Source organism: Uloborus diversus, chromosome 4, assembly GCF_026930045.1.
Source record: "Uloborus diversus isolate 005 chromosome 4, Udiv.v.3.1, whole genome shotgun sequence".
Lineage (NCBI taxonomy): Eukaryota > Metazoa > Arthropoda > Arachnida > Araneae > Uloboridae > Uloborus > Uloborus diversus.
In genome coordinates, this window is record NC_072734.1 from 155,528,755 (window position 1) to 155,548,701 (window position 19,947).

The following is a 19,947-nucleotide window of genomic DNA, read 5'->3' on the forward strand; positions in this document are numbered from 1 at the left end:
AAAACAAGACTTCAGCTCCAGTTTTTGTTAGCATTTCTTAATTACACTTTCTGGTTATCTTCTGATTAAATAAAATATTTCTGGGGGACAACTCTGAAAATTTGAAATGCGTTAACATGAAAAAATACAATTATAATTTACTCGGTTTTCCTATATAAGTACTGTCCAAATCCCAGTAATCGGTGTACAAAAATGTCTTGGCTTGGCTGTCTGTACAAAAATTTCTCCAAAAAAGAAAAGTTTTTTTTTTTTTTTAATTTAATACTTGTATTAAAAAGGTAATGAATACAATAAATGAACTTGTTTTATGAAACAGTTTGATGGTAGCAATATAATACCAGAATTCAGAAAAATATTAGAGTTTAATTCTTTCCGACAAGTTTTATAGGTACTTCATAGAAAACCGCTTAACTTAAATATGCATAAAAACTGGCAAAAATATTTTTTTAAAAAACTGACTTAACCGTTAATGCGAATGTTATATGGTATTAAAATAAGAGCACATTGTTAACCCGAATGAAAATTACTAATTGTTTATTTTTTTACTTTAGGGAGAACTGCAAGCAGTATCAGGCCCTGATTTCTGCTAGGGAAAATGTCTCCCAAATCCTACCGCAAAAAGCAGTTTTTATACTATGTTAATTTACTACTATTCTAAAAATCTAAATAAATTTGTATCCAAGTATGAACATATCAGCAACATCTCGTGTTACTGTCATGCTATTTATCGATGAAGTTTTAAAAAGTTTTTCTTTTTGCAATAGTACAATGCAAAATGTCGCGGGGTCCCACTTCACAATGTTTTCTTTGCCCCCTTTTTCTGGTCAAAATCGGGCCCTGAATAGTACCTTTAAAACTTGATTTCTTGCAAAACCCTTAACGATGTATTAGGGAACCCTGGTTCAGAAAAGCGGTGTAATAGGGGTGTCCACTACTTTTTGCAAACCCGAAACTCCCTCTACCCTCCCTGTTTTTTAGTTTCAACCTTACCTTTTGACAGGGTTCGCCGATATATATCAATGGATATATATCCTGATATATATATCACGATACGGATCGGATATTTATTTTGAAAATATTTTGATATTTTGGATATTTATTTTTTTTAACTACAGTATTTTCAGTGGGAAAAAAAAATTAATCATAGTAATATTGTTCATTTATTATTAAAAATAGCCAAAAAGTTATGTACTATATTTTATGATGCACTAATTTATCATTAATATAACAAAGCAATATAATGTTCCTTTTTATTTTACAATCAAAGTTATTAGTAATGTAACAATTTTATTTCATATTAAAAGTGCCTGATTAAATATTAAACGTTGGTTGGGGAAAAAAAGCAAATGTCTAATGCCTGTGCACAGGTTAATGCATTTTTTATTTTTTAATCCTGTAACTGTAACAGTAGATAACAGAAGAAAAATGAGTAAAATAGCTAATGCTAAATTAATTCCATTAAAATTGATAAAAATGTAAAATGAAGCATTACATATAAATAATGAAAGAAATTTTAAGTCTACATTTGTAATAATAATACAAGAAAATACAGAGGGATTTGAGGATGCATTTACTATTTTGAAGACTTTTGTTTCTGTTGATTGAAAATATCGGATATATATCGAAAACATCATGATATTTTCGAACCCTACCTTTTGATGTATTTGAAGGGGGAGGAAATTTTAAATGTCGGTGAAAACTAGGGTAAACCATAAAAGCAGTTGCTGTGATTCGGAGGGAACCCCCCCCCCCCCCCCGACTTTTAGGGTTTATTTATTTATTTTATTTTTAAATTTAAGAGCCAAAACTAGGAAAAAAAACGAGCTGATGTGTGCATGACACGACTTCCTTTTATACCAATTTCATGTTATTTTCCCATTATTGGCAATTTTAATGTGGTTCAATAGTTAACTCTCTAAATATCATCAACAATGGCTAAATTAAAACCAGATTTAAAAATAGGGAAGTTGCAACCTATTAAATGTTCATATTTTGGCTATTGCATATTGTTAATTGACCCTCAAAACTAAAAAATTCACCATCGCCGAATTTTAAAACACCGTGGTTGATTTTTAATGAATTTTTAAAAATCCAAGCGCAAAAGTGCGCTCTTCTGAAACGTCACGAGCCTACGTCACAGGGCGCGAATGGGCAGCCTTCCGCCGAAGATCCCTTGTTTTCGCTAGGGACATTTTGAGCGCGCTGATATTTTTATTTTTTTAGAAATTCAATAATCCTTTTGAACACACTATGGAGGCCGGATTCGTTAAAGCACAATCTAAATAATCTTCCTCAAATAATATCAATGGTGATATTCGAATATTTCCGAGAGGATGAGAGGTTTAATGTTCCAGAAACGCGAGGAGATAAGCCTTTTACGTTTCATCTTCGAAGTCGAATGCACGTTCTTCGGTTTCTCCCATGACATGGGAACCGGTTCGCTAGCGTTTCTCTCCTATCGGACGTCACTTCCTATGCCATCTGACGTCACAGGCGCTTGAACTTTAAAAATTAATTTAAAAAAAAACTACGTATCGTATCGCAAATTTTTTTTCACCTATGATGTTCATACATGTTACTCTATCATATAAAAATAAAATTGAAAAATCGAAAACTTCCCTATTCAAAAGACATCGCCAAGTTGACGACAAAACTTGGCGACCAAAAGACTGGCGATGTGTCGCCAAGTGTCCGCCAAATTATAACACCACTTGAGTTTGCATCGAAATTAACAATGACCCCCCCCCCCCCCCAAAAAAATAGGTGTAAAAGACCCTTTGGAAACACCCGAATGCAGCCAAAAAGGGAGGTGCACAACTAGACCCCACTAGGAGTCTCCGTACCAAATTTCAACTTTCTACAGGGTTCGTACGGGTCATGGAAATCCTGGAAAGTCATGGAAAAAAATTTAACACATTTCAGACCTGGAAAAGTCATGGAAAATTAATATTTTTATTAAAGGTCATGGAAATTTATTTAAAGTCATGGAAAAATGTCCTGGGCAGAGAAAAAAACAGTAGCTAAAAAAAACATTTGAAATCTTGAATGAGATAACAGTGTTGCATATTAAAACTGGAAAATTTAACTATCCTAAAAGCAAATCTAAATTCTTAAATCCCATTGCACCCACTACTGTAGCAGCAACCGCCTGCCTTCTTTTGCAATGAGATTTTACTGCTTCAACATCATTAAATTTGAATTTACCATTATTTATTTTCATCACTTTTTTTTTTTTTTATATTCTGTGGTAGCAGACTTGCACATTCTTAATTTCTTATGCCCACTCAAAAAATCTCAATTTTATTGCATCTGAATTCGTTTCAACTACTTCTAAAATCTTGATTATCAAATTTATCAGGGTTTATCTTAGTTTGCTGAAGGTTTTAGAAACTAATTAATCAGGTAATAGAATACAGAAATAGGAGAATCCTAAGTATTTTAAAACAGTAGTACCCAACATATGGCGGGCGAAGCTGTGGCACCTCTGTTACGTTCAATGTCAAGTTAAATAGATTAATAGATGCACTGTTGGCACCAAAAGGCAATGTTTTGTTGAAGCATATTTGTTGAAACTAGTAATGACTCATTTAAGTTTTGTGTCCCATTCTGTATCATTTTGTTCTAGTTATTAAATATTTATTAGACATTCCATCAGTATATTGCATTTGCTGTATTTTTACTTTACTTAAATTTATATAGTGAAGAAAAATAAAAATAGCTTAGTTTTTGCTGTGTACACTGATATTTTTTTCAATTACAAGTAAGTGCTTTGATGAGGTAGAAGCATTGACATAGAAGTTTTGAATGACCATTTCAAAAATTAGCGAGTTTGATAGTAAATAGTTCTATTCTCCTCATTTAACAGGGTCATGAAAGTTTTTGTGAAGTCATGAAAAAGTCTTGGAAAAGTCATGGAAATTTTTCATCCAAATAGAGTATGAACCCTGTTTCTAGGACGTACCGCTCTTGAGTTATGCGACGTACATACGTAAATACAGACGTCACGAGAAAACTCTTTGTAATTAATTCGGGAATTGTCAAAATGGATATTTTGGGAGTCCATACGTTCTTAGGTGTGTATGCACGTGTGGTCGGGTCGAAAAAAAAACTCAACATTCATTCGAAGGTTAGCAAAATGGAAATTAAGGTCGTTTTTTTGAGTGAAAAATTTTTCGCGAATACAATACTTCCTTTTTTGTAAAAGGAAGTAAAAAGCAGAAATATCGAAATTTTTAGATCATATTTATTTGTTTTACTTTGTATATCTGTTTACGAAACATTATTTAGCACAAGCAGTAACTTTTAGTTCATGTATTCATTGTTTAGATATTAGTAAATCAATTGTTTTACTTAGATAAGCCATACTTACTCAATGAAAATATTACCAAGTGAAATTATTACTCAAAATACTTTGGGGTAAATAATGTAAGTCTAATTCATGTCTAAGTGTTTCTTTGGGGGAAATTATTACGTAAATAATTCATTAAACTCTTAAACGTAATTTAAGTTGTAAGATTTGCGTCAATTACCACTCATAGATTTACAATTACTACTCATATGCTCTCAAAACCAGCTGAAGCAAAATTTTGTACTTTTATTATTATTATTTTTGCTGCCGCTAAAAAAACTTGGTTTTTGTCGTCATCGTCCCCCCCCCCTTACTAAAAGAGCAGCTATTGACTTTTCAGCTTCCGAAGAATACTACTGTACTGTTTCGGCAGAAAACTAAACCCCCACCCCCCAAGAGTAAGGGCGCATCCCCCCTAAATATTGCAAAGACTTCTAAATATTGCTCAAAACCCCCCCCCCCCCCCTCCTAAAAATTTTAATGGCGCAGTCTGCGCTATGATACTCCCCCCCCCCCTCCTTCTCCTCTGTTAACTTGCAATAATAACTAGAAAGAATGTAATAATTGGTGTCGAAATTTTATTTCCCGTACGATTTTTTGTCACTAAATTCAGTTTTTAAAAAAAAGGTAAAATTGTGAAATAAATTTATTTAAAAGGAATTAAAGTGTAAACTACTAACAAATACGAAGAAATCGATAACTGGGACAAATTTGACATCTTTTAGGACAGTAATAATTCGACATCTCCTATATAAAAACAACTCGGTTCTAAGTTCAACAATCCAAGGCTAAAACAAATATTTGTCCACCACTTTCATTTAATACGCGCAGAAAAACAGAAGGGGGAGAGAAGCAAAGTTCTTCCATGGAAGATGTTGCAAATATCCATCTTGCAATAATAAACCAAAACATTCACCCGTGTTTACATTTTATTGAAAGTTTTGGGGAGGGAGAAGAGGGGACTAACTAGACCACATGGAAGAAATGAACACGTGCCGTTGCCTAGCAACCAGGATGGGGGGAAACTAAAAGGATGAACGGTATTCATTCGTTGCCAGGTTTTTGCCCCAGGGTAGTGCATGAAATGTTGAGGGAAAAGCTAGAGTGGCCATGTGGGATTTAAATTTCCATTGGCGGCGGACAACAAGAAAAGGGAGTTGGAATTTGTTTCTTTTTTTCTTTCTTTCTTTTTTTCTTTTTTTGCTCTTTCCCCCAGCTGTCGAATTGTATTCGTTTCAGAATCATTGCTGCGAAAGGGTGAATTGATGAGTGTAATCAGTTCAGCACCAGGCAGCCCAAACTGTCAGTTAGATTACGGGAACATAGATTTTAGGAGTGCAGAATATTGATAAAATTAAATATATGAACTAGCTCTAAAAGATAAATGAAAAACGTTATAAATATAGAAATTTGCAGAAACATGTTTTGGGTGTTACTAGGAACCCCTTTTTTAATGCAAAGGATGTGAGCTTCTGTAGGAAATGACTTCTTTTCTCTCCTTCTATGTAGGATGTCTTTACATCTGCAAAAATTGCAGACATTCGACAAGTTTGTTTTTTTCCGTACGTCTGCAAATTTTTGTGAATGTATGCCTTTGTAAGGTTGTTTAACTAGGAATCTTAGCATAAAGGTATTATTCATTTTTCATGGAGCGAGCTTATCACATTTCATGTGTAGACATTTTAGTTAAAAACTGAAAAGAAATAAGTTTTGTTAAAGTACTAAGAAATATGAAGGAATAATTCTTAAAAGCAGCATTTTTTTTTTTTTTAGAATGTCCAATCTTTAATTATTTTAAGTCGTGATTTAATTAAAGATATTTTATACTAGCTGTACCCGTAATGCGATGCCCATACAAAAATTTAAAGAAAGTCCCTTGAATAAATGAAAACCTATCTCTCCCCACCCTCTCCATTGTAAAATGTGTAAAGTGCGTATACAACTTTTAAAAAACTTAATAAATAAACAAATTGGCAAATTTGAAGGACAACAATTAAAAAAAAAAAAAAACTGAAGAAAGTGCACATTTACTACGAAACGAAATTCCTGCTTCCCCCACCCCCCTGCCCAGAGTGGTAAAGATAATTTAATTAAAAACAGCATTAATTACACGACAAAACGAAAATGGATACACCTTCCCCTCCTCCCGTTGAGAAAAGAATTTAATTAAAAAACGAAATAAGAGCGCAAAATGAAAATATATCTTATCCACATAAAATCTAAAAAGCGTATTCAACATTTTATTTATTAGAAAAAAGCCTCAAGAAATCTACATTAGTGTAATGAAAAGTTAAATGTAATAATATTTTATCTCAAAACTTAGCGGAGAAAACACAGCTCGATGAGCGATCTTCGTAAAAATTAAGTACGCTGGTGTTGCCAGATTTCAATTGTAAAATTTTAACTAAATGAAACAATTAAACTTAACTTCAGGTCAGAAATTAGAAATAATATAATCGTAAGATTTTCTTGGGGCAAAAATTACTACAAAACAGAGCCATAAAAATAAGCATGCTATTTGAATAAGGCTTTTCATTCCTAGTAACGTTTTAATTTATGTATAAAACACTTTTATGCTTAAAATAAATCGTCAATTACGAACAAATATTTATACCTATTTTCACCCCAAAAAGGTAATAAAAAAAGTGACGAAAATTTTGGTAAAAATCGTTTGCTTAAAATAATTTAAATTGCAATCGTTTCGAGGAAAAACGAAAATTCCTTTTGTTAGTTTGTGCTAATTTATTCATGTTTCAGCACAGAGTTTTTGGTATAATAATGACATTGTATAAAACTATTTAAGATGTAAATACCAATGCTTTATTGATAAAATTGTTTTGTATTTAAAAGTAAAAAAATAGTTAAAAGCCAAGCAAAGCATCGAAAACAATAGAAAAAAAAATTCTATGTGAGAAAATGAACAAAATAGAATGCCTGAGCGGAGCTGCATTTATTCGACATTTATATATTTCCACAGACATTTAAAGATCTCCCCCCCCCCCCCCCGAAACCGTAAATCACTTTTCATTAGCCTCTCAGTCACAACTTTTTTGAAAGAAGAAAATTTGTCTATTTCTATGCAACGATAAGAAAACATCCCACTCGAATAGATTTTTTTTTTAATTTTGAATGAATTTTAATATCAGAATGAATAAGATCCATTTATTTTTTGAAGACGACATTTGAGCCTCTTTTTAATCAGATCCTGCGAAGATTTCGCCAAGTTTTCTACAGATGCAGAATTTAATGAGACGTATCTGAAATAGATCACAATCATTTTATTCTTCTTGAATGGCCGTATTCATTAGAGCTGTGATTTCAAAATGTAACGCTGCCTTTAAAAAAAATAAGTACGTAATCATGAAATGACCTCTCCATTTCCTTATTTCCAAAACAAGTACAGAGGAGAAATTCGCCTGATAGTAAGATGTGTAATTAAGTAATATGTACATCAATTGAATTTTTTACATGGAGCATCATTCATGTATTCGAAAATATGCTTCAAAATGTGAAACTAATTCAAGAGCATAAAAAGTGAGCGATTAACCAGGGGGTGTCCACGAAGGGAGAGTCCATGTCGCACGCAGACTCTGCCGTTGAAATTTTTAGGGGGGGGGGGCGATTTGAGAGGATATTTAAGCTCATTTTGTGAGGGGTTCTCCGTAGCATTTGAGGGTCGTGCGAAGGTCCTTGTCAGTAATATGTCCCCGGGCTCCTCCCGCCCCCCCCCCCCAAAAAAAAGGAAAAGGAAAGGGGAAAGAAGAAAAAAAGGTGGGAAAAGAAACGAAAAGGGATAAAAGAAAAAAGGTGTGAAAAAAGAAAAAAAACGCAGCTGCTTACGAGAAAACAATAACCTCTGTTTTAAGTGCAACAACAATATAAATACCAAAAAAGTAAGTTTTACTTAATATTTACGTTTTTTCTTATTCGGACTTTTTCCTCGGTTTTTCTTTCTTTCTTTCTTTTTTCTCTCTCTTTTTTTTGCGTTAGTGTCGCCACTTCCCCCCCCCCCCTCATGGCCCGGACCCCTAGTTCCCGACTAGGCTGACATGGCCTCTCGTCGGGCCTGGTCACGCGCCATCGCATGGGGGGGGGTGCTAAACTGTCAGAACACTTGTTATATGTTTTTTCTCACTGGCGCACAGTGGAGTATTTGACTGAAAATCCTGGCCAAAAGTCCAAAATTAAAAATTTACCCGATTTTTATGAAAATTTATTCCATGATAGTTGACTAACTGGTGCATCGATCAGCACCTGTTTTGGAAACTTGAGTCACATACGATTGCTCATAGCCTCGGTGAAAGATGAGATTTCTATAAGAATTTTCGCTTTTTTGTTACGTTTCAGCTTAATTATTACGTTTCAATGTAGATTTTTTTGTGGCTTTCTAAATGAATGGAATTGAACCAAACCAATTTTACGGTATAAAGAAATGTCAGGGCTTAGTGCTAATAATAAATCAAAGTAAATATTTTTATTTTCTTTTTGTGAAAAAAATAAAGAAAACTTGGTACATGAGATTTTTAAAGGTTTTTCGCTTTAATTTATAACTAGAGAAAGCTTTTTAAATGGGTGTCGGGCTTGGTCGGGCTGTTTTGAATGTTGCATCGTATTTGGTAAAGCCTCTAGTGCTAATTTCAGCAAAAAAATCTTCCGCCTACAACTGCCCTTTTTTTATATGATTTTTTTAAAAAAAAGTGCATAATCCGATCTTTTTGTGACAAGTCATGATTTTAAACTGAATTTACCTACAAAGATTTAATAAATTTGTAAAATAGTTATCATAAGTACTACTGAATGAAAAGATCGATATATTTGAGCGCACAAACAACAATAAAATTTCAGACACGAGTTTCAGGGTTACGAGAAACCGCTTCATCAATGTGTAAAGATGTAAGTTATGGAATGAGAATCATCAAATTAATTTCGAAAACGCTTACCTTTATGCATCGCTAAAGAGATTCATTGCACCCCTAAAATATGTGTTTGCGTTCAGTGATGTTAATTTTCTCATGTACGTTAATGAGTTAATAAATTATTTTGTGATCTTGCTAAGAAAATTTGCTCTTCCTTAAAATTGAGATAGATTTTAGATAAGATAAATAAATATTTATTTTTTTCAGATCATTGCTGCAAATAATGTGCCGGGGGACGGGGTCTTTTCCCCCTTATACGTAGCAAAAGGGGGAAAATACCCCCCCCCCCTACTTGCTAGCGTTAGGAGACAATTGTAATTGTCTCCTAACGTTCCCACGCTAGCGAGCTATCCATATTTAAGACATTTTACCTACTTATTGTGGAATTAAAGTTATATAAAATTTTAGTTCCAAGTTTGTTCGTACAATTTTTAGCGGGACACATCACGCGATGTAAAACTAAGGATCGACCCAAGGTACGAGTACAATATATACAATTCAAAAACAAAGAGCTTTTGAATATCCATTTTCGAGTATTTTTACAGTTATAATATCCTAGTTCATTTATTTATTTATTTTTTCAATAGAAAAAAGGTTCTTTGTAACCCCGAAACCCTTGTCTTTAATTCTTTTTGTGCATGATTAACTCAGGGTTTTAATGATTGAAACAAAACGAAAAGAATAAAATTGATTATTTTTTTGGTTTCAAATTAGTGTTTTGTACAGAGTACTAGGATTTTTTAACCGCTTTTTGCTTTTTTTCCCCCCTCGAACAGTGCACTTAATTACATACCTTCAAAGGAAAACAGCCATTCGCATCAAACATGTTTACTTATCACTTGCCTAAGCATTATTGGCAAAGAGCCAACCGTGGCATCCATTTCGGATCGAGTGAAAATTATTGAAAATTTTTATTTCAACTCATTGAAAAAAAAATCATTATAAATCAGTGAAAGAACATAACTTCACCGTTTTCGCTGTAAATGAAGGTAAGGTGTTTATATTATTTCCTTAAAAAGTTTCAGAGCCATAACATTATTAGCATATTGGATGCAAGAATTTTAGTTTACATTGATTGAATAATTGAAAAAAGTCGAAAAAGTGACCTCCCTTTGTAAATTCTTAGAAATTCGGTTAATTACGTTAGAACTTCAAACAAACCATAATCTTGAAGAAAATTATTTTTCCTATCTAGTGATGCATTGGATTTTTTTCTACGTTTACTAGGATCGTTTTTACGGTCGTAAACATGAAAAAGTCTAAACCGTGGATAAAATATTAAACATTTCATTTTCTAATTCAAATTTTAAAAATCGAGTTTCAAATTGTAACATCAGACATTTCAGACAACTTGTATACCAAGTTTCGTGTCTATAAATGGGATAGCTTCGCCGTACAGCGCACAAACGCACACAAGGGTGTCGCCTTCAGAAGAGTGAAAATTTCAAACTAGTTTTGGCCAGTATTTTCAGTCAAATACTCCACTGTGTGGCGTAACCAGAATTTATTCTCTAGCAAGAGGGGGGGGGGGGGGGGGGGTCATTGTTTGACATTACAGTAACATTTTTTCACATATCACGCTATCATTTTCTATATACTTAAATCAAGGATTCTTCGGGTTGACTCAGTTCCCTCGCTGCTCGTCTGCCTATTTTAATATTAAAACGACTTTTTAACATAATTTTAATAATGGAAATTTATAGAGTGCTTTTTGTTTTCCGAAAATTTGACACATTTCATATGCCCCTAGTTATTCTTTAAATACGATGGAGTGTTTCGTTTTTGTTTTTTTTAAGTTTCTTTGTTTTCCTATTTTTACTCTGGAGTTGGTTTTTCCAAGTCTTTCGACACCCTCGATTTTATGTGCATGTAAAAAGACGAAAATAAACATTTCTACACACATGATGTTCATTCTCCTCTATTACAAAATCAATTTGAAATGCGAATCAAATGACCTTGTTCTTCAAGCAAGTGTCTAAACCTTTTTAGCGTCGTCTTATATGTCAAAAAATAAATAAATCCTGCTCTGTAAAGCGTTTAGTTACTATCGACTAATGTTCGAGTAGAAAGGCAAATTGCACTCATAGATTGTTCGTGCTTCGCCATTAAATCCAAGCATCGATTTTCAATTGAGAACCAAATAATATTGCCTTCGGAATGGGTCTAAACATTTTTGATGTCGTTATTTTGTCCTTCATTTCTAACATTGGAACTATTCAAAAGTATCTCGATGTCCGTCTTCGACCTCTGTTGATAGAGAAAGGCCAGTGTGCGTTGAATGCTTCTCTGAACGAACAAATTTGCCTTTTCTGCACTTGCTACTTGCGTGTGCCATAGCTTTTTTTTTCTGAAACAACTAAAATATAGGAATTTAGTCAAAGAGGTCCCTGGACCTATTCCTTTCCTTTTTTACTGAAAGAGGTTTCTAAAACTGCGTTTTAGTGCTTTAATTTCGTCATAATTCCGTTGGAAGGCTACGAAAAGCCCCCCCCCCCCCCCCAACATAGTCGAAGGTAGTCTAAAATTGCTCTTGTTGGAACATCAGTTTCGAAAAATTACTGGCGGAAAAGCAGTGTATCCATTTTTTTCCCCTGACACTACCTGAGATGTTTACAATCGTCACTTTAAGAATAAAATTTCAAAAAATGCTCGGGAAAAGGCCTCCTATCATCGTTAAAGACCCTTTCCTTAACGTCATCAAAAATGGCCAACATTTGCGTTTTAGGACTTCAATTCGGAAAGATGGCCGGTGCAAGGTCCATCAAGGAGGGGGGGGGGGGCTTTTATCCTTCCCTGTACACGCCTTCCTTTTGTTGTTGTAAAGTATGAAGTGTTAGTTTTTAAGCGTTTGAAAAGGTTATTCTTCTGCTTTAAAATATATTTTTATTAAAATTATTTACTTTTTGTCCCATTTCGAGCGTGGTTCAGAGTTACCCAAAATAGCAGAATATTGTTTCTAATTTTGGATAACTATACTTTAGTTTAGGAGTGTATCTTCCTTCCATTTTACAGTTAGAAGCACAGTAAAGTTATCAAAATAGAGAAATTGTGTCTCTAAGTTACCCGGAATGACTGTACTGACACCCTAAATCCACTCTGAAAATTTCAGATTGCCGGTAGCTAGATGTATATTTGCGCACAGCGGTAGCCTTTTCCTTCGAGTAGCACAGAAAAAGAAGACTCCCCTTTTGTATTGCGATCCAGTCCTTCTCCATCACCAGAATAAGGACTTTCCCATGCTACAAAAGCAACTATAAGCCGAGTTCACCTTTCCAGCAAGCCAGGTGCATTTGGGGGACATTTTTTCTTCCTTTCTGGGGGCCAATCCTGCACTTGTGGAGCTTTGTGCGAGCTTTGAATGGGCCGCGATTTTGACCTGTTCAGTTTCTACATGAGATGTGAGGCATATCCCTTTTTAAAGATTTTACTCCTTGAAGAAGGTGCATGACACCTGAGAAGATCAGGTTATCGTACTGATTTTTTTTGCTCGAATCAATTTTTATGGGTGGATCAGGCGATATTGTTGGTATGGTGTGACTATTTGAGACACATGTCTGAATTTTATTTGGAACTTTTTATGTCAGTCAGAAATTTTGCAATGTTTGACATATGTAAATTTTCGCACGGATGATAACCAATTAGAAATTCTGCCCCCTCCCCCCCCCCCCCCAAAAAAAAAAGACAAGTACAAAGTACAGGTGCTAAGTTTCCTTGTGCCCAGGAAAACACTTAAATTTTTCAGTACTAGAACGTCAACCGGCTTGCATTTAGTGTGGACTTTTAATTCATTATTAATTTGGAAAACAATATTCCGGCAGGATTATTTTACGTTTTCACAGGTTTTAATTGATAAAAGAATGAACTTCTTCAGAAATTACTGTAAAGTAAGAATTTAAAAATTCTAATACCTCGATATAAGAAAAAAAACGAATGGGGTTGTTTCTATCAGTCAAAAGTACTATACTTTTAGTCACTGAAGTTGATGGAATGAGCAAAAATAAATAACATGGAGCGAGGAAAATCTTTTATTTTCAAAACGTTTTATTTTAATCAATTTTTTAAAATGTCCCATTTTTCAAATAAGGCGGGGTCTGTATGACGTCACAAGTGATGTACTTTGGCGCGCTGAATGTTTACACTTGCTGTCCACCGCGTTTCTTGGTTATGATAATTCTGAAGCGAATTAAACATTGCGCTCTACGCTTGCAATCAACCATATCGTTGCCAGTACATGTGAGTAAAGAAGCGAATATTATTTTATATTTTACGTAAATATGTTTAAGTCTTTGTTATAAAAGTTTTATTTTAACATTTCAAAGAAGTGGAATAGAAGAAACAAATTGGTTTAAAAAATCGAAAGTATATTTGCTGTTGATTTTAAAATAGTGAAGCTTTGATCTATTTTACTTCAGGCGTTTCATTTCTAAGAAAGAGAATTTTCATGTTTTCGGAAACGTATGTCGATGGTATTTCCAGTTTCAGAATAATGGTCATCCTGAAAGTCAGACGAAATTGTACAGTTGGGGCAGTGAGAAGCAAAGGGATGCAAATGGGCATTTTCAAGTTTTGAGTAAAACACGTTTAAAAGTCCGTTTAAAAAACTTTCATTGAAAAGTTTATCTAAATCATGCTGCATAGCAACACCTACCCAAAGCTACCAGTACTATCTCTTGCCCCAAGACAGAAGAGAAGTTCATTTACCATATGTACTGGTTATCTCCGAATTTTTAATTTTGCCACTTACATCCCTTTGCTTCTCACAGCCTTAATTGAGATTAGATTTTATAAAATTCTCGTTAGTTGAACTGACATTTAAAAAAAAAATTAATTTGAATTTTGACATCTTGAATTCAAATTACGTTTTTCGCAATCACGAGTGTGTGTATGTAGGAGTGTGTGTTTGTATGTGGAGAGTGTGTATGTAGGGATGTGTGTTTGTGTCTGTGTGCTGGAATAAGTGTGTGAGTAGTTGTGTGTATGAATGTGTGTGAGGGAGTATGTGTATGTGTGTGTAGGTATATGTGTTTGTGTCTGTGTGCAGGCATGAGTGTGTGGGATGTGGGTAGTTCTGTGTATGTGTCTCTGTATGTGTAGGTGTCCGTATGTATGCGTGTGTGTATGTGTGTAGGTGTGTGTGTGTATGTGTGTGTGTGCGTGTGTGTGTATGTGTGCGTGTGTGTGTATGTGTGTGTGTGTATGTATGTGTGTGTATGTGTGCGTGTGTGTAGGACATGGATGCAACCTGGAGACGGCTTTCGCTATAGGAGCAGCATCGTGAGGAGCCGGCCGATGGTGATGGTGCGGAGGGTGGCGGTGGGAAAATAAAATGATAGCACGCCAAAAACAGTCAAGTGAAAGCAATAAGCAATCGTGATTGCTTAAAAAAACAATGTTATAAATCGAGGTCGCATTGCTTTTATCGCGAATTTTTATTCCAAAATTCAATGAGATTTTTCTCTTCTTCATATTTTAACGCATGAAATGATTGTCAATATTTCATCGGATTCAATTTTCCTTTGAATAAAAACTATCCCTGATCCGCTCTTTGCCACCAGATGACTGCCATCTTCAGTGTTAAGTACCACATCATTTACTACTATGAAAACTTTTCAATAGAACTTAGCGAAATAAAAACTTCCTAATGACCATAAACGTAAGTGCAATTAAGCTTTTAAAGAACACTTCTCACACAGCTATCACAAGGATGTGTAAGCTTCTACGAAAAAAAAAATTAAAAGAAAAAAAAACTCATGTTTCTTGAATTCAGCCAGTGTATCTTCTCAAAAGAAACGTTATCTCCGTGTTTCGAACATTTTAGAGAGGCTTTTGTTCCCTGTCAGATGAATAAGCTGCAGTGAAGTTTCGTATTTATTTTGGATTCTGGCCTTCGATTGAAGGCCGCTTTGGAGTGAGTCGTGATGATAATTGTAGTTGACACATTCAGTTAAAAAGCCCATTGCCGCTTATTGGGGGGAGGGGGGATTGAAGGGGAGATGGGGTGTGCTTAAAAGCGTTATTTTCTTGAAGTGGCTAATGGGTTATGTTTTGTTTCTCCGAAATTGTTGCTTAAAATCTGCAATTACGCAATGTAGCAAGCAATTATATTGCTTTCGATTACGTGCGTTTTAAGCAACATCAACTATGAGCAGTTTGACTTTTAAAAAAAAAAACGACTGTTTCAAAAATTAGTTGAATTCTAATCAAGTGGCGATAAGAACGATAGAAATCAGTGGCGGATTTGCCATGTCGAAATTGTGTGGGGTTTAACCTTTGTTAATTCTTTGACCCTGTTCTGTGATATAATTACATAGGAGCCCCCAAAATTGCACAGGGACTGGCCTTTCAGCTTGTAAGTCCGTCACTGACAGAAATGGTATTCTTTTGCTGCAAAACATGTTCAGACTGAAAGTTACATTTTAATTAATTATTTTTTAAGCACTTAAACCTCATTTAAGCAAAAAATCGCTCATCCTAGGTATGTTGTATGTATGTGTAAAACAATTCAAGTTTCTTATTTGCATCCCCGATACCCTGATAGCACAACATGTTAACATCATTAAAGTTATATGAACGGCACTGGGAGTCACGATAATCACAGTCATGAAATCTTATGAGAAGTCACGGAATTGTGATCAGGGAAGCCCCGACTGGAGGTCACTGTGACGTTCCAAAAACTTTCTTATTCGGCAAATTTTGTGTGACGCGACAAATTTCTAACATGTTTCACGTGACTTCAGTGAGACGTCGCTGTAACAACTTTGTGACCGGTCACTTTGTGAAATTATAAAGTCTCTTTGTGGCATCACAACGATTGACATTCGTCAGTTTCTGTATCCGGTTGATAAGTTTACAGTGACCATCACGCTCACACAACAGTGATCGTTAAGTGACTGGTCATCGCCGCATGACTTCCACATAATGATTATTTTAGTCACTGTTGAATAAAGAGTATATTGTCGTGTGCAGAAAAAAGGCAGTAACTGCATTTTTTTTCTTTTTTTTTTTCCTTTGCATTTTTGCCTTTGTCATCTATTGTACGTCAGTCTTATTCTACAAGCTTGCTTATTTGGTTTCTGCTGAAAGAAAAGCTGGAAAAAAAGAACTCCAGCATTTTCTTTTGTTGGTTTTGAATCCAAAACGCGTTTCTTCAACTATCTCAAAAACTCATTTCAGCAGATACTGCCGTTTATCTGCCCTTGTTTTTCCATTCAATGACTTTTCTTCTCAAAAATTTTCTGGTCTGACATGAAATCAAATTTAAAAATTAATTTTCAACCAACCGTTTGAAATTTTGAAAAGAGGAAGGTTTCAGGAAGGGTGTTTTGTGATTAGATTGAAGGGAATTTTATGTCTTTAAAATTTGCTTTCAAAGCAAATTTTCAACATCAACAAATCTTTTATTACCAAAAACCGCAATGTAGTAAAGTTCATTTTTAGGTTAGGTATAAAATAGTAAAACGGTTGCAAGTATTTCGAGCCATACATTCAAAAGTGCTAAGACAGACGCAACACGTATTAAAATTGTGAAAAGGCTCAAGTTACTCAAATACCCTTGTAAATTTCCAAAGAAAAATATAATTTTTGAGTCTTACAAAGAAAAACGAAAGAAAAAAAAAAGAATTAAAGAAACGAAAACTTCTTTAAAGGGGAGAAAAGAGAAGGAAAAAAAAAGGCGCATTCTTTGAAACGTTATTCACCCTTCTTCGGTAGAATTCTCATCGGAACTACAACTAGGGGTGATTTTAACTTCACCTTCTGAACCACAAAACGCAAAACGTGCGTTTTCGACAGGTGCCCTGACGTCACCGTGGAAACCGAAACAGTTCCTTTTTTTTCACCCATAGGCGGCGCTGAAATCATTTAATCAACGCACTTGACAAAATCGTCTGCTGTTATGATTTATGATTTTCGGTTAGCATAAGATTTTTATTTAACCGATCGGAACAAATTGATTATTCACTAATAAGTGCTTTGAGAAAAAGCTACAACATTTTGATTCATATCATCAATTCATCATTCAAAGAGTTATTTAATTCCTATCATTAGTTGAAGTCATTTCAAAGTAATAATTATACTTACACAAATTACTAAACAGCTGTCTTTAAATAAAAGTGAATGAACTGCAGAAGCTGTACTAGTCATGAAAATGCGTCATTTTGTAACTTTTAGCTAGTTTTTTGTTTTTTTTTTTTTTTTTTTTTTTTTTTTTTTTTTTTTTATTGACTTTATTGTAAATTATATTTACATATTTGAAATAACTCAAACCGCATACTGGTAGACTTTCATGATCATAAATAATCTTATAATAATGAAAAACACGATTTCATCGGTACACTTCGATGTTCTAAAAAAAAGAAGGGGGGGGATAAAAGTAAGGGGAAAAAACAACGAGCTAGGCTTATTCCCATCGACATGGTAATCTGAAAAATCATAGGAACATCAAAACGGACAATTGAGGATAAATAGCACTTCGTCATTGTTCGAAAGGAAAAAAAAAACATTCAGCATCCAACCCCTGACATTCATAAAGAAATGGTAATTATGACGCGGTAATAAAAATATAGTATTTATGGCCAATTTGCAGCCGTACACTTACATCACAAAGATTATATTTACAGTGTTTTTCTTTTATGATGTTTTTTTTTCCTTATCAATCTTAAATGATGGGAGTTAACAATCTGGAAATTTTGTAATTAGATTAAGTTTAACTAATGTTTTTCCCGAAAAAAAAGCGTGATTTTACATTAAAAGTGAGAGTTTTTAAAAAAATGTATGCAAAATCTGAATCTGCTTGAATTAAGCCTTGTGTGAACGCGAACAATTTGTAACCACAACGACGAAAATATATTATTTTTAAATAAATATTAAAAGCAACGAGCATGACTTATTCTCGTCGTCATGGTAGTCTGAAAAATCAATGGAACATCAAAAACGATCAAGTGAGGATGAATAGCAATTGTCATTGTTTAAAAAATGTCTGGTAGTATGAACACCCTAAAGAATTTCTAGAGAAAATAACAACCTTTGTTGCTCATTTTTTAAAATTAATGCAATTGTAGTTGACATCCGATTTTACGAACCTATAATTTTCGAACACTCACGACTTTACGAACAGCTTTCCAGTTCCAAAATGTTTTTTATTGAAACAATGCTTTTCGCTTTCATTGAAGTCTCGATTTTATGAACGTTTACCGTGGTTCCAGACCAGGGTTGGGTTTGGACTGTTCGAAACTGGTTTAGGACAGGACAGGTGGTTTTTACCCTCCAAAAGTGTCCAAAAGTAAGTTAAAGCTAAAGGGATGTAATCTAATCAATACATATTTACGGCAATATTCGTAATGTATAAATATATATTAATAAGGTTTAATTAATGAGTATTTGATAATAGTTTTCGTCAAAATGTTCATTTAAAACATATTTTACTATTAATTACATAAAAAGGAATTCACAACACTATCGAGACTACTAATTTGTTTCATTTATAACCCAAAGGAATGTTATTAAATGTGCTACATTTAGATGCACATGCATAAACGTAGGGAAATTTTATTACCATTATCCAAAAAAAAAAAAAAATTAAACTCATGCATACAAATTGAAATTTTAATCTAGAATTCAGCTTCTATGTAACTATATTAAAATCAGCTGCATAAACAAGTTGAATGTTCACATTGAATAAATGTTCAATATAAAACATTACTTTGATACATTTTATTCTATTTTTGATGTTTTCTCATAAAATACAATTTCTCTAAAAAAAACATAGTTTTTCACACTTTCGGACAGTTTTGGATACAAGGGTTTTGGACAGATGGTAAAAACCCGGGTTTTCACCGTCGTTTTTACCAGTGTCCAAAACCTTGCCAACCTTGTCCCAAATGATTCGTACAATTTAGTTTCCAACTATATCATTATTATTAAAATGAATTTAAATAATTTTCTCGTCGGGCGGGGGTAGGCACCCCTGAAAGATGAATGTTAAAATATGATAGAATATGTAGTAACATTTCTTTTTCATTTATTTCAGTTTTTTGTGTCCAAAGAGGAGGGAGAAAACAGAAGAGAAATAAAAGGTGATGCGCTACCTGAGGTATCAGTCAGAAGGTTTAAATAAGGAAACGAACTCTCCGACTTGGATGTAGATAACCATGCATCTATGTCTACAGCATTTTAAGAAGAGAGGGCATCTAAATCACTTTTGGAGTGTGATAACCTGGCAGAAATTCGCAGTAGCACTGTTGATGTTTTGGACGTAGAAGATGATGATGAAAGAAGATGCTAAAGATGTTATCTATGTTGTTTCCGATTCTTTATCAATTTTACATGCATAGCAGTATGCTTCTGTGAAAAGTACTATATTTTTTAGTTTAATTATTGAAAATTGTTTCCCACATTTTTACTTCCAAAATAAATATTTAAAAAAATCCTGTAAATATTGATGGTTTTCTTTTTTTTACCTACATATATAATACATCCACTCTGTCAACATATAATAGTTTATGCAATGTAATAAATTATAGAGATGAGTCATGTCGTTCTTTTTAATGATCCGTTCATAAGAGGATCGGTGTTTTTTTTTTTTGAAAATATGCCGATAACAATTTAATCAGAAAATTATTTTATTAAGGTTTCGATGTATAAAGCAATTGTACTTTATTTCGTAAGATATTAGGAATGTGTCTC

At 33.8% G+C, this 19,947-nt stretch overlaps 1 long non-coding RNA gene across 1 annotated transcript in view; it reads left to right on the plus strand.

Moving 5' to 3' along the window:
* Window positions 1-19,681, plus strand: part of LOC129220444 (uncharacterized) — a 188,076-nt gene extending 168,395 nt beyond the window's left edge. Inside the window, exon 3 of the long non-coding RNA XR_008580467.1 lies at window positions 19,292-19,681. This is a non-coding gene — a long non-coding RNA (uncharacterized LOC129220444). The remainder of the gene's footprint in view (window positions 1-19,291) is intronic.
* The last annotated feature ends 266 nt before the right edge of the window (window positions 19,682-19,947 follow it).